Genomic DNA, 15,454 nt, shown 5'->3' with positions numbered 1-15,454 from the left:
AGCGACTGGGTGTCTCTCCAGATGACATAATGATTCACCCAGCTTGGATTTGGTGTCTGCTGAGTGAACCCAAAGGAGCTGGTTGCTTCTGCTCTTCTTGCCTCCTGCTTGCCGATAGCCTGTTTTGTTCCTCAGTGCAGGAGAGGTCACCGAGGGTGGGGTTGGTGAGGTGAAATTGCAATGGTGCTCTTATGTTTTGTTCTCATTTTCAACCTCTCAGAGCCTTCCCTGGGCTCTTGCTGACCTGTTGTCAGACTCTGGAGTGCTTCTGTCTTTAGGCAGAGCAGGGCTGGGTGGACTCAGTTCTATTGGAATTCTTTGTTTGAAACAAAACTTCACTGGAATCCATAGCAACAGGAGCTGTGCTAACCTGGAGCACTGGACAGGCTCTCCAGAGGTTAGAGCCAACATAATGCAGCATACACGTTATAAAAAGGAGACCTATTAGCTGGCCTAAACAAGACAGGTTGGGAAGTCCAACAATGGCTACATGGTCCACAAAGCTGAGAGGCTTCCAGGTGAGACGCCAATATGGAGTTCAGGTTGGGAGACCAAGGAGTCTGGAGTCTGATTTCAGCAGAGGTTGGAGTGCTGGTCTCTGGACCCAGGCCCAGTCTGCTTTTCCCTCAGACCTCTTCACATCTGAGTCACTACTTCCAAAGTGTGTATTCCCACCTCAGTCACTTTACAGACATACCCAGACATACCCAGAGATGCTCTCCTTGGTGACTGCAAATCCTGCCAAGCTGACGGTCAGGATTGCCTTACACACCTGGGAGGTTTCGAAATACCTCCATCTCCAGCTCTGGAGAGTAGCAGCCTCAGAACTACAGGCAAGTCTCAGCACTCGGAGAAGTAGATCTGTCCATCCCTAGACCCTGTACGCACCTGCATGTGTCAAGAGACACTGGGGCCAGGACAGTTTCCATCCTCTAAGCACCTTTGGTTTCTGTGCTGGCCAGTTCTCTGTCAACTCAACACAAGCTAGAGTCAGGCTGAGGGGAGGGAATGTCCATTTAAAAATGCTTCTATAAGATCAGCAAGTCTGTGGACATTTTATTTTTCTTTTTCTTTTTTCTTTTTTTTTTTATTTTTATGACAGGGTTTCTCTGTGTAGCTTTGGAGCCTGTTCTGACACTTACTCTGTAGACCAGGCTGGCCTTGAACTCAGAGATCTGTCTGCCTCTGCCTCCCAAGTGCTGGTATTAAAGGCTTGGGCCACCACCACCAGGCTGTAGACATTTTCTTAATTAGTGATTGATGGGGGAGGGCCCAGCCCATTGTGGGTGGTGCCACCCCAGGTGGAGGCCCTGGGCTCTATAAGAAAGTAGGCTGGGCAAGCCATGAGGAGCAAGCCAGTGAGCAGCTCCCCTCCATGTCCTCTGCGTCAGCTCCTGCCTCCAGGTTCCTGCCCTGCTTGAGTTCCTGTCCTGACTTCCTTTGATGACAAACAGTGATGTGGAAGTGTAGGTGATTGCTTTCCTCACCATGTTGCTTTTGGTCGAGGAGTTTCTTCACAGTCACAGAAACCTCGTTAGAGACTGCAGATGAGGGTTCTCCTGCTGAGTTCCCGTGGGGACCACCACGTTCTGGGGAATGCAGAGGCGAAGTGGCTTGAGCTTGGCAGGGAATGTGCAGTGAGCATGAGCATTGGGAATTGTAAGGATTAGCTAGACCCGAGAGAGAAGGAGCTTCTGAAGGCAGGCATACATGTGGAGGGGGTGGGGAGATTGTGAGTGAGCTTCCTGCGGCCTCTGTAATGGACTACCACCACTCAAGCAGTGGGAAACAACTCACTCACGTTACCCGGTCTCCTGAGGCCAGAGTCCAAACCTGAACTTCCCAGCTCCTCTCCAAGGCTCAGGAGGAGAATCAATGAGCCGAGTCTTCCAGCTGCAGGTGGCACTGGCCATCCTATGTTCAGCCTTGGCTACCTCTGCCCTGTAGACTCTTGCCTCCTCTTCCTGTCACTGCCATCTCCCTCTATACCTTGTATGAAGATGTAGCCAGTGGCAGAAGATCAGACGAAATCCCCTCATCTCCAAAACCTTAGTTTGCCCCATTCACAAACACCCCTCCCCCAAATCAGGTAACAGCCATTGTTTCTGGACTCAGGGTCTGGCATCTGGAGACATTATGTAGCCTAGACTGAGATGTGTGGTGGAGCCAGGTCTATATGAACCAGGAGAGGCTCAGGGCACATTCAGTCTGGGGTGCTGGGAGATTTCAAGATGGATACGGAGCAAGCTCTTTGACCCTGCTGTAAGCATATCTGTCCCTGTAGGTCACGTAGAGCAAGCAACTGTTGTCCTTGCCTCTATGCCATTGCCACACAAGTCCAAGGACTGGAAAATATTTATTTCTCCAACATTTGTTTTTCTTTGAAGGATTTTCAGTCAGACTTTCCTTTAGCCGCCCCCCCTTCTCAATGTGTAATCTAGGGTGTAGTCTGGGGTCAGACAGAGCACTCCCTTCTTAGTGTGTAATCCAGGGAGGACCCTGGGGCCAGGAAGAGTCAGTGGGAGCCGATCTGGGGACTTGCCATGCATTGAGGACTTGACCTCTGAAATAAGAGCAGCCACTTTGGTTGAGCCCTCTGTGGAGTCTCTGGGATCCAGCTTTTTCTGCTTGCCCCTCTGGGGCCTGGTCAGCTGCAGGCTTGAGCCCAAGCAGTGTTGTTGGACACTTCCTGACATTGGTAGAACGGTTTGGATTTACCAAGCACACTCTTTGAGCATCATGATGGCTGGGAGCCAAGTTCCCCACCCCCTCACATCTGCTCCCCACTTCCCACACACCTATGCAACTGCCTTTTGTTGCTCTCCATCAAGATGCTATGGACCAGGCTAAGGAGGTAGTTCAGTTAGTTGAGTGTTTGTCTGGCACGCACAAAGCCCTGGACTGGATCTCTAGCACCTTGTAACTGAACATGGTGGCACTTAACCTCTAAACCAGCACCAGGAAGACAAAGGCAGGAGGATCAGAAGTTCAAGGCCATCTTTGGCAGCATAGCGAATTTGAGACCAGCAGGACTAGAGGTCTTATCTCACAAACAAAAACAAACAAAGGAACACAAACCACCTGGGATTCCATATGCAGATGACCCTGACAGATGACAGCCTGCCAGTTATCTCGATGTTCAGTTCATACCTCTTTTTTCTATCAGAATGGGAATTCACCTTCTGTTCCGGGCTTTTCCCAGAAGTAGCAGGGGCCTAGATTAACTGTGAGTGCCAGCCACTCCGTAGGATAGCACTGTACTCATCTTACACACAGAAAGCCACAGAACCATGGGAGGCCACTCCCTCAGCCACAGGGACATTTCACAAATGCAGACGCCAGGAAAAAAAAATAGCAATGTCTGAGCCAGCCTTCATCACAGCCCATGGGTGTGGACGCTGTGTGTGCATTGTCAGTGGACAGCGCTCGGATACATGTGGTCCGGCAGCTCTGTGGAGGGTTGTAAGTGTATGGGTGTGTGTGTAGGGGCGTGAAGCATGGGTATCATTTTGGTAACTCCATGGCTCAGTTAGCTGTGTCCACCCATGTTAAGAAGGGGCAGGGAAGGTTGGAAATAAAGTGTCTCAAGAGTCCTCACCCCTGCTCTGACCCTGAGATTCCAGCCCCCACACTGCTTCCCTTTCTGCTAGGGAAAGTCCTTCATCTGGGGGCCTGGCTCCTCCTGGAAGAGAGAGAAGGGTCTTCAGGCTGGGAAATTTAAATAAAAAGATGTTCTCTTTCTAACTTAATGACATCCCTGCCAGTAATTCTGAAACTATCATTTCCCCACACAGTTCTGAAAGGCTTTCCAAAGAGTTTAAACCCACCATTTAAAATTCTCATTATGGAAGGAAATAGTCCCTTTGGGGCCCAACCGTTTTTTTCTTTGGTCTCCTGGTCCCTCAAGGTAAGGATTTCAATTTGGAGTTTTCCACGTGGAAACTCGGAGCTGCATTCCTCAAAGGTGGCTCCCTCTCTACAGTGGGCAGACACGTTCACTTCCACCTCCTAGGAGACTGAGAAGCTATCCATCACATTTCTGCGGGGTAATGTGTGGATTTTGTGCAACAGGTGTTGAGAAGTGTGCTCTGTGTACATTTATGGGCTCATCTCCTCATCTGCTGAAGAGCATCAGGGTCACTGGAGACAAACTTTCTCCTCAAATGCATGCATACGACAGCCCAGGGCCTTACACCATCCCCACACGGTGATTGTTTTTCTCAGGAGACATTCACTTTCAAATGATCTTGTTAGATATTGTTAGGAATCTATCCATTTGCATACCATGAATGTTAAAACTCAGAAAATACTCAGCTACCAATTAGCACCATCCAGCCTTTCCCTAATTAATCAGTCACGACCCAGAGGCTCCAGGTGCATTCCTATAGCCAAGTGCCAGCTAGATCTTTGGCCTTGGCAATCTCCAGGACCCACCAATCAGCTCACAAACACTTTTCCAGTGGGGAAGGAAAGCCAAGAACATACTGGGTACTCAAGCCTGTGTCAAATCATGAGTCCTCTGGGTGGCTGAGCAAATTCTCCCTGTTATCTTCACTTCCTGACATTTTGAACTTCAGAAATTGCTCAGGGTCCAGGAGAATCCAGCAGCTGAGCCTATTGGTGATGTGCTCTGTGACTGAGGAAGTGACTGTCTGTGGCTTCTGGACTAAATACTCACTCCTGCACACTCAGTTGGCAGACAGACAGGTCTGGAGCAGAGCCCCCTCCACCAGCCTGAGCATGGAACAGGGCTGAGTGATTCTGAAATCAAGAAGGGGTGGGGTAAGCCTGGAGAGCTGGGGACCTTGAGAAGAGGGGCTGGTAATTGGGTGTCATCACCCAACACTTCTACTCAGCTTCCTACATTGTGGGTAATGACCCTATGGAAGGAAGATTTTTTTTTCTAAAGCTAACAGAACCTTTGAGGACTGGGAATAGACAAAACTAGAACTTTCTGGCAGCCCTGTGTCCATGTCTTGCTGTTCAGCTTTATCGTGGCTTGGTTCTGAACACACATTGCACACTCTGGTCGGCAGCATGATACCAAAGAACCCTGCCTGAGACACCTGGGCTCGGGGTGCAGTGTGTCCTGAGCTGCCAGACTTCTGCTGTTCACACCGATTCTTTTGTTCTCCAAGAAACATAGCGGTTTAATTACAGAAACAACGGCTTTCAATATTTTCCTACTGTCATCTCAGCGTGTTAGTATCAAATTAGTACCTCTTTGGATTAGATTGTGTTAAGAGTGTTTGATTTCAAAAATGAGTGTTTGAGTTGCCGACTTGAGTTTCATAAAAAAAATCATTAAATGAATTTTGGGTTGGAATTAGGATAGATTTTCAACAATTTCTGAAATGGTTCTAAATATCCTTCTTTGTATGAACATAAAGCTCCATTCTCCATATTGACGATCACAAAATAAAAATACCCATCAATTCTGAAAATCTTCAGAGATCTATGTCCTGCAGAATTGAATACCCAGCCAAGAGGCTGGGCAACCAGCTCAGTGGTTAAAAGCACTGGCTGTTCCTGCAGAGGACCCCGGTTCGTCCCCAGCACCCACAGGGCAGTTCTCATCTAGTCTCACTGGGCACTGCATGCATGTGGTGGCCTAGAGATACCTATAGGCAAAACACCCAAACACAGAAACAAAATAATTTTCAAAAATATTCAACCAAAATTTAATTCTTCATATAAAATCAAGCAAGAAACTCCAACTCATTCTCATGCAAATTGTTTTTGTCTTTAATGGGTGATAAAATTATAAATGTACAGAGATTTGTTTGAAGATAAATTTGTGATTTATTATCAAAAAATGCTTGCTTTTAAAAACCTGTTTTATACATCTAGATACATGGCTTGCCTAGAATCCTCTCACACAAGCAGTGGTTCCAAGAAGCCAGTATCTAACAAACCCTGACTAAAGAATGACATTATCAGATTAGAAGATCAAATCAGAGCTTCGAGGTGGTGATGCATGACTTTAATTCCAGCGCTTAGGAGACAGAGACATGCTGATCTCTGAGTTTGAGGCCAGCCTGGTTTACAGAGTGAGTTCCAGGACAGCCAGGGATACACAGAGAGATCAAAAACCAAAACAAAACTAGAAGTTCAACTAAGAAGGTCAAAGACTGGCTCAGAAAATTGAGTGTGGTGCAGGATGGTGAAATTCAGCTCTAGAAGCCTGGAAGGGGAGGGCATTTGTTCAAAGCACAAATAAGATCGCCTTATTCCTAGGTGTACACCGAGACAACTGCCCAGCTCACAGCCACCGGAGGCTATAGTCAGAACACCTAGCCAGTGTCTCAGAAGCTCCTTCAATGCCTGACTGGCAGATGCCCCATCCTGACATCATTTGAACTCAGAGCCTATCCAGCTGGGTCTGATGTTAAGGACTTTGGTCTTTGGCTGACTTTGGTTGTGTTGGAGAGAGGAGCATTGAACAGATGGGCTAATTGGTCATTGTTTCCCAGAGACTGGATAAAGAATGAGCGGTCCCCTAGCAAGGCATCCCACCCCTCCTACAACACCCAATTAGTGGTTCCTGCCCTGGAGCCTGCCAGCTGGGAGGGTTTAAAGTTCATTAAGAGTTTAAATAAATCCATTCATTTCTGTGAGCCTTAAAGAGCTTCCTGTAACCACCTTCATTACATTTTAAAATGAGATCCGGGAGGGCAGTAATTAGAAAATATGGGCTTCAGCCAGGGGCACTCCACAGTGGTGCACAAATATGTCACCCTTCGCCCTCCTGCAGGGTCAGGCAGAGGCTGAGGTGGGAACATAGGTGAGGCTGTCAGTCGAGGCCTGCAGAGTCCCAGAGGTCTCAGGTTGAGAGAGCTGCGGAGAGGAGGCCCCTGTAGCAGAGGAGGAAGCCAGAACTGCTTCTCTATCAGCTTCCAGCAATATTTCTTTGTTCTTTTCACACACTGGGCCCAGGCATTCTGAGATCCTCGGCTAGGGCCGCCCCTGGCCCACCACCACACACCAATACACCAACACACATGGGCACATTTTGTGCCCATGAAGGTTGGAAGATCAGTGACACAAGAGTTTCTGTTAGGATTCATGGTGACAGGATACGGGATAATTGTTCCATCCTTGGCCTAGCCTTCTGGAGACATAGTCAATAATATTATAATGTGGTTAGTTTAGACATTTCATTAAATAGAATATTGTCAACGGAGTTCTGAGGACGGCGTGCTTCTGCAACGCGGTAATGGATACGACTTGCTTTTAAACATTCTGCAATAAAACCACACATGTCATGGGTTCTGCCACAGAAGCAGATAGATTCTTATTTGCTTAGACTTCCTCAGCGTTGCATAATATGTGCCGTAAACTACTTTCTAATGAAATCTGCAAATAAAATTTCAGACGGGGAACGCCTGCTGTGCGCAGTGGAAATTTCCTGAGCTTCTTGCTTTGGGGTTCCACTTTTCCCAGCTCTGACTCAAGGCACCTCAGCTTCCTTCCCAATGGGTAGAGAAGTGGCCTTTACAGTGTGTCTATCAAGCTCCTCGGGGGGTCTGTGGGGCTCTGCATCTCAGCCTCAACCCTGTGTCCTACACACTGAAGTGATCTTTCAGGTGAGCCCCACCTGATGACTTTGAATGTGCCTGTCTTCCGTTAGTGGAAGCTCCCCTACCCCCATCAAATCCTGTATGTCTACATCTGAGACATTGAGGAAGGACAGTGACTACTCAGAGTACCCCAACCCAGATCGCAGGGCCTTGCAGAGCTGTGCCAGGTCTCCGTAACCTGGACCGTACTAGTTTTTCTGGGCTGCATCTCTGAGCCACCCTAAGGAATGGCCATGACTGTGTGTCCTTGAAGCAACCCACCAACAAGGTCCTCCCTGCCCAGGACTCTTTGGCCTGCCTCATCCCAATGGAGGGCAGAGGAGACTGTACTCACATTCTCCCTGCCAAAGAGCAGGAAGTGTCCATCACTACATTTTCACTGGGGCTCATTGACCTGAGAGGTACTGGGTGGGGGAATGACATAGGGTGTGGGGGTACCTGCTCCTCTCTCCTTCTCTTTGAGGTGAGTCTGATGTGGGAGCTCAGGGCCTGAACCCAGCTTCTTAAGAATCTCACCTTCCACAGGGATGGGCTCTGAGCAAAAGTTACTGGACGGCTATGCTGGGCTGACCCCTGTGCAGCTATGCTTTGGTTGGCCCCTGGGCAGGTATGCTGGGCTGACCCCTGTGCAGCTATGCTTTGGTTGGCCCCTGGGCAGGTATGCTGGGCTAGCCCCTGTAAAGCTAAGCTAGGACGGCCCCTGGATGGCTATGTTGGGCTATCTGTATCTTGTACAGCTAAGCTGGGCTAGCCCCTGTACAGCTACGCTGGACTGGCTCCTGGATGGCTTTTGGACCACTGAGCCTCCACTGGAGAAGCTCAGGTTGGACACTTAGGCCAAGCAGGAAGTAGATCAGGGCAGGGAGGGGAACTGGGATTGTGTAGCCACCACACAGACAGAGGGTAGGGAAGCCTCTAGGCAACTAGAAGCAGGTGAGTAGGAAGGCCCAGGTCTGTCTTCTCTGAAGGACACAGAGAAGATAAATTGGCAACCATCTTGTATCCTGAGGTTGGAATGTTTTTTGCAGACTTTTAAGATAGCAATTCAAATGTGTTACCACCTTAATGTACCCTTCTGCTTCCATGATAAAAATCCCCATCTTTGCTTTTCCACCCTGGTCAGGTAAGAGAGTGAGCCTGTGGCAGGAGACCAACGGCCTGCCGAGCCTGCAATACCCATGATTTAGGGTGATTAGGGCTTGGCTGTAATGAGTGCATATTAAGCCTTCCTTCAGAGCCTACAGAACATTTGATTCATAAACAAATTACTCTGAGCCCATAATGCAGAGAAAGGAAATAGCAGCTAATTTAACCAGTGAATCAATGGGGACAGCTCCCTACGCCTCATGCATTCCCGAGTACAATGGAGAAAATGAAACTAATAAGAAGTGTAAAGGCTGATGAGCTACGCCCAGCCTTGCCCTCAGTGCCAGGGCTCCAGGCCCAGCTCTGAGAGGCTGCAGAATGAGGGAAGACACAGTCAAGATGGACTCTCATTGTTCTGGAAGACTGTGGGTAGAAGAAATGAAGGCTGGAGGATGACAGAGTGGGTGGGGTTGCCTCAAAGACCCCAAGGACTGATGGAGACAATCAGGAGCACTCCTGTGCCGTCTTTCCTTCAAGCCTCTGCAGTGGGAGCCTGCATCGGCTTCCCTCAATGATGCCTTGTTACCTGTAAGGTGAAATAAATCCTTTCTTCCCCATGTTAGTACTGGTGAGTGTGGTGATCCCACAACAGAAACCAAACTAGGCCAGACATCAGTCCCAGAGTAGAGTGTCACTCTGATGGACCTGGCCATGTTGATTCTGCAGAAGAAATGTTGAGGCCTTTGGAACTTTGAACTGGAAAATTGAGTGAATACTCAGAGCTCAATGAGAGCAGAAGCTTGTAAGATAAGAATGTTGGGAGAAAGGCAGATGTTACGATAAATCTTTCTGCCAAAAGCCGCTGAGCCCCACCACCACGTGTACGCTTTATGCCAGCCACCTGCCCGAGTTAGGCCCAAATAAATACATAGAAACTTGTATGAGGTTTAAAGCTGCTTGGACAATGACTAGATTCTCATCTGTTAGCTCAGTCTCAATTATCATATATCTATATATTTTATAAGACTTATCTTATCAGACGCCTTATTGGCGTCCCTCCTTGCCGGTGGCTCACATCCTGCGGCTGGAGGAGGCGAACAGGAAAAAGGGACCCTTCCTGTTTCTCCTTCGCTTAAATATGAGTCTCCTTGCTATGTCACTTCCTGTCTGGATCAGCACTTCTCTACTGCATTTCCCAGAATCCTCTTTGACTCCTAGTTCCGTCTAACTTGCTGTCTCATTGGCCAAACAGTATTTTATTTAACAATCAATAAGATAAATATACACAGTACATTCCCCATCAGGCAGATGTTGGAAATCTGGGAACATTGATTCTAATATCATGAAAGGGGTCAGTACCAGTAGCAACAGGGTAAACCAACAAGGTGGTGAGAGTGAAGGCAAGAGGGCAAGGAGGGAGTTATCTTCCCTCCACCACTCTGCCTGTTTTACCTAGGCTGTCAGACGTTGTCTGTTCTTGGTGTGGGTCTTCCCACAGTGAGTAATGATGGGGAACGTCCTTCTGTATATGTGTTTCTCTTATTGGTTGATGAATAAAACACTGATTGGCCAGTAGCCAGGCAGGAAGTATAGGCGGGGCTACGAGATGAGGAGAATTCTGAAGAGAGGATGCAGAGAGAAGGTGCCATGTAGCTGCTGAGGGAGCAAGATTCTCCTGTAAGATAAGGCCATGTAGAAATACATAGATAAATAGTTATGGGTTAATAATTAAATAGCAGTAAGAAGACTAAGCCATCAGCCAAACAGTTTAGTAATTAATAGAAGTCTCTGTGTGTTTATTTGGGGCTGTGGAACCAGGCTGGAAGGAAACTCCATCTACAGAATAAGATAATCAGTGCAGTCCTTGGCTGAAGCACCTTGCTCAGTTGATTCTAACTTGTGCCAAGGTGACATTAAAACCAGCCATCACAGGTATCTTTACAGCTGTGGTGAAGAGTGTCAAATGTCAACTTGTCAGGATCTTGAATCACCTGGGAGATGATCCATCTTAGTTGTGTGAGGTACTAGTCCCTAAATAGGGGACTCTGGACTGAGAAAGACAGTTGAGCACACCATTCATTGCTCTCTGCTTCCTGAGTGCAGGTGCCAGGTGACCAGCCAGCTTCAGGCTCTTGACAACAGGGTTTACTACATTCAACAGGGTTCCCCACATTCAACAGGGTTTCCCACATCCCTTCTCATTTAAGTTGCTTTTGTGGGGTATTAGGATCACACCAATGATACAACAACTAAGATACTGTTGAATGGGACACTTAGGCAGCCCTTACAAGATCCAGACTGTTAGTGTCAGCTGCCCAGGGGGCACAAGCAGGTTTGTGTCCTATTGAAAGCTTGGACCGGAGACAGTCCAGGGGAAGTGTGGACATGGGGTCCTTCACTGCCACTGTGGGCCTGTAGACAAAGAAGGCATTCTTCTAGGCCTCGGGACTCATTTCTAGAAAATGAATTAAGCACCCAGTGAGTGGGGGAGGGGCTTGCAAATCTCTGGCAGCCCCATCTAGAATTAGGAGCAGTCTCAGTTGGGGGCCACTTGGATGGTTACCTACCTCAGTTTCCCAGCTGTGAAATGAGCTGGTTGGAGAATTAAAATAGCACAAGGGCCAGCCTGGTACACAGCAAATCCACACTTATACTGTTGTGAGATCTATCTATCTATCTATCTATAGATATAGATATAGATATAGATATAGATATAGATATAGATATAGATATAGATATAGATATAGATATAGATATATCAGCCCCTTAGAATCTCAATGTCTATTATGTCTATTAGAACTTCACATGACTTGGGCCATATTGTTTTTTCTTTTATTGTGGTGTGTGTGTGTGTGTGTGTGTGTGTGTGTGTGTGTGTGTGTGTGTGTGTGTGCTGGGATTGAATCCAGGATCTCTTTGAGCTCTGCACATCCACAGCCCACATTTTAGTTTTCATTTTACTAACTTGGCCAAGCTGGCCTTGAACTTTTGATCTTCCTGTCTCAGCCTCCTTACTTGCTGGAATTACAGTTGGTGCCCCCAGGCCTGGCCACACGGAAAGTTTTAAACAGCCATTTCCTGTGATAGTTGAGTCTCCCAAAATGGCACAAGGGGAAAGAAGGGCTTTCTCTCCAGGGCACTTCCTCATCACCCAGAGGGAGCATGTCGCAGGCAGGTGATGACTTGGTTTCTTTAACTATGACTGAGACTTTTCTGCTCTTGGTGACCTTAGCTTGGGGTGCTAAGGTCCCTGAGCCAGCGGTTTTTGAGTTCCTGATCTCACGCCCAAGAAGAACAAAGACAAGGGATGAGCAGACCTTAATGGGATGTAGTTTATCAAGAAAAAGTGAGAGAGCTCCCCAGAGTTGAAGGGGCTCCAAGGGAGCAGTGTGACCATGCTGCCCTGCCAAGAACTTTCATAGTGGACAGAGACTGAGGTCATGGCTATTGAGTTTATATGTTTGGGGATTTTCTTACAATTCTAGAGGATGAGCCCATGACCATCACAGCATGGCAGCAGGCAGGCAGGCATGGTGCTGGAGCAGTCGCTGAGAGCTCAAATCCACAGGGAGCAGGCAGAGCTGGTGGTTGTTTTAAAGCTAAGCCAATGATGAGTCCTCAGGTCCTGTTCATGTTCCAGCAGCCCAGAGGGAGAGTTCTTCATCAGTTCAAGGTAGGAATTATGAGCTCTGTGTGTGACTCCTCAATCACCATGGGCTCCTCCCTTACTGCTGAAGAGATGCCCAACTCCCAGGAGTCTCGGGAACTCCACATCCTCTGCTCAAACAGTGATCTAAGCAAGATATGGAGCACACAGGATTCATTTCTTTTGTGTCTCCTGTCTGCATCTTCCCGGCACTGTCCCCAAACCAAGTGCAACACTTCATCAACATTGCTGTGACTGACGTGTCCCATCAAGCCTGGGTTTCCTGACACAGACCTGTCCCATCCCAACTTGACTCAAAACTTCTCATTTCAATAAACAAACAAATAAATAAACAAATAAATAAATAAATAAATGAGAGAGGGGGGACCTCCTTTCCAACGATAGTATGCAAATGTACACATGCCAAAAATAGTTCTCACAATTCCGAAGGACATGCCAGAACATTCCATCACATTTGCTCAACCTCTAAATCAAAATTTTATGATGCCAACCCATTTGCTCAGTCACCAGTCTAGTGGTTTTTATGGGCTTCATTTTTCTGAAGGGAAAGAGGGAGGTGAAATAGGAGTCATTGGCCTGCGTTTTGGAGGGTAAACACAGAGAGCCAAAATAGGATGCACAATAAAGGTAACCCACAGACCGGGAGCCATCAAAGAGGAAAGAATAAAGCATGGCCACTCTCCATCAATGTCAGCCATGTCCAGACAGCAGACTCAGGGGACTGGCCTGCTGATTTTGTATTTACAGTTCTGTGAGGAGGTGCCCGTGGGAGCAGGATGACAGGAATTCCCGAGAGACAGGAAGAAGCTCTGGTGTGCTCTTCTCTTCCCCCAGAAGAGACTCAAGACAGATCTGCAAGTCTCTGTGGCAAAACCACATGGTGCCGAGGGGAACACCTGGCATGCTGCCTCTTGAGGAGGATATGAGGTCAGGAGAGCACAGGCTGGCCCCAAGCCCCTAGAGCAGCCCTCTAAGCTTGGCCATTAGAGGACATCATGTAAGACAACTTTGAAGATGTGTGGGGGTCAGGGTAGCTGGGCTGCAAGGACAGATCTGATCAAAGAGCAAAGAGGACAATGGGGTAGCCTGGCAACAGAGTTTGGATTCTGAGCGCTACCACCATCTTCTCTGTGGGACCAAATGTAGGGAGAGACCCTGGATACCTGTACCTCTGACCAGGACTGTTTGGGCATGGTCACAGGTACATAGCATAGTAGGATAAAGAGCGAAGAGGAGAGGTGCTCGCTCTGTCTTGGGGTTCAGGCCAGGTCTTGGAGTGTGTCTGAGACTGGGCTGCTCAGAGTGCCAATCTGGTTATTGGCTACACATGTGAGTTATTCTCATTTATAATATACCATCAATAACCATATCTTGTGTGTTCTTTTCAACCAAGCACTGGATGTGATGGTTGATATTGATTATCAACTTGACTGGATCTTGGATCACTTGGAGACATGTTGACTTTGGGGGATTATCTTGGTTAGGGTAATAGAGTTGAGAAATCACTTCCTTAAAGTGAGTGACACCATGCTCTGGTCTGGGCTCCTGGACTGCACAAGGCAGAAAGTGAGCTGGGCACCAGCATCCATCTCTGTCTGCTTCCAGACTGTGGGTGCAGTGTGGCCAGATGCCTCATGGGCCCCCTGCTGTGATTTCACCTCCATGGTTGTGTCTTGAAATGTGAGCCAAACGGAGCCCTTCCTTCCTTAAGTTGCTCTTGTTGGGGTTTGTTTACCACAACAACAGGAAAAGCAACTCAGACATCAGACTTCTGGTAGGGGCACAGGACAGGGGCTCATGTTTGTCTGGTTGGAAGATTCAAGGCAAGCACTTCCTACTTCAGGGTGCTTTCCTGGGTGCTCTGCCTCATCTGGCCCCATTCCTGCATCTTTCTGCCCCCATGCCTTCCAGACCACTCTTCCTCCTCTGTTTCTTGCTCCCCCTCTTTTCTTTCCCTTCCTCCTCCCTCAAGTTTGGTAAAGTAGAGCATGGATGCAGGGTTGCCTGGAGGCAGGGGTGCCTGGAGGCAGGGATGCCTGGAGGCAGGGATGCATGGATGCAGGGGTGCATGGATGCAGGGGTGCCTGGAGGCAGGGATGCATGGATGCATGGATGCATGGATGCAGGGGTGCATGGATGCAGGGGTGCCTGGAGGCAGGGATGCATGGATGCAGGGGTGCATGGATGCAGGGGTGCCTGGCGGCAGGGGTGCCTGGAGGCAGGGATGCCTGGAGGCAGGGATGCATGGATGCATGGGTGCCTGGAGGCAGGGATGCATGGATGCAGGGGTGCATGGATGCAGGGGTGCCTGGCGGCAGGGGTGCCTGGAGGCAGGGGTGCCTGGAGGCAGGGATGCATGGATGCAGGGATGCCTGGAGGCAGGGATGCCTGGATGCAGGGGTGCCTGGAGGCAGGGATGCATGGATGCAGGGTTGCCTGAATGCAGGGATGCCTGGAGGCAGGGATGCCTGGATGCAGGGATGTGGCACTTAGGGCTTAGTCCTCAACTACTAGAAATGTCTTTGTTCCTGGCACAGTGCATGGTGATGTCAGACAGACCATGGACTCACATGTCAGAACTAGGCCTTAGCTTTATCCATTCCCAAGCTGTGGTCTTCAGCAAGTTGGTCAATGTCCCTGGTTCATGTTTCCTCATAAGCACAGCCTCATGATGACAGTGTCCCCCATGGAGGATGGCAGCCAGACTAACCACTCCCTGGCAGTGCTATCCCAGGAGAGGTTGGGCAGACGGGCACAGGACTGCTGCTCTCTTCCTATACCCTTGCCAAGATTCCAGATTCTGGTCACAAAACAAACAGGCAAACCAGTTCTTCAGCAGGGCTCCACCACTTACTTCAAACCTTGGGAATGTGTTCAGTTCCTGCTGGAAGATCCTGTCTGGTCAATGTCTCTCGCTGTGGGACAAGTCTATGATCACAGAGGTGTAGAGTTTCCCACCCACGACTGCATGTACTGAGGTCACCCTGGATCTCGTCATCCCAGAGATCCATGGTTTCCACGCTACTCAGCACACATCTTCCTGAAAGGAGAGCTCAGATACAAGAAGAGCTGCTTTCGGTGTTCATCAAGCTGGTAACAAAAGTGAGCAGTGGAGAAGTGA

This window comes from Cricetulus griseus, chromosome 2, assembly GCF_003668045.3.
Source record: "Cricetulus griseus strain 17A/GY chromosome 2, alternate assembly CriGri-PICRH-1.0, whole genome shotgun sequence".
Lineage (NCBI taxonomy): Eukaryota > Metazoa > Chordata > Mammalia > Rodentia > Cricetidae > Cricetulus > Cricetulus griseus.
The sequence above is the reverse complement of the archived record's forward strand: the minus strand, read 5'-3'. Positions refer to the sequence as shown.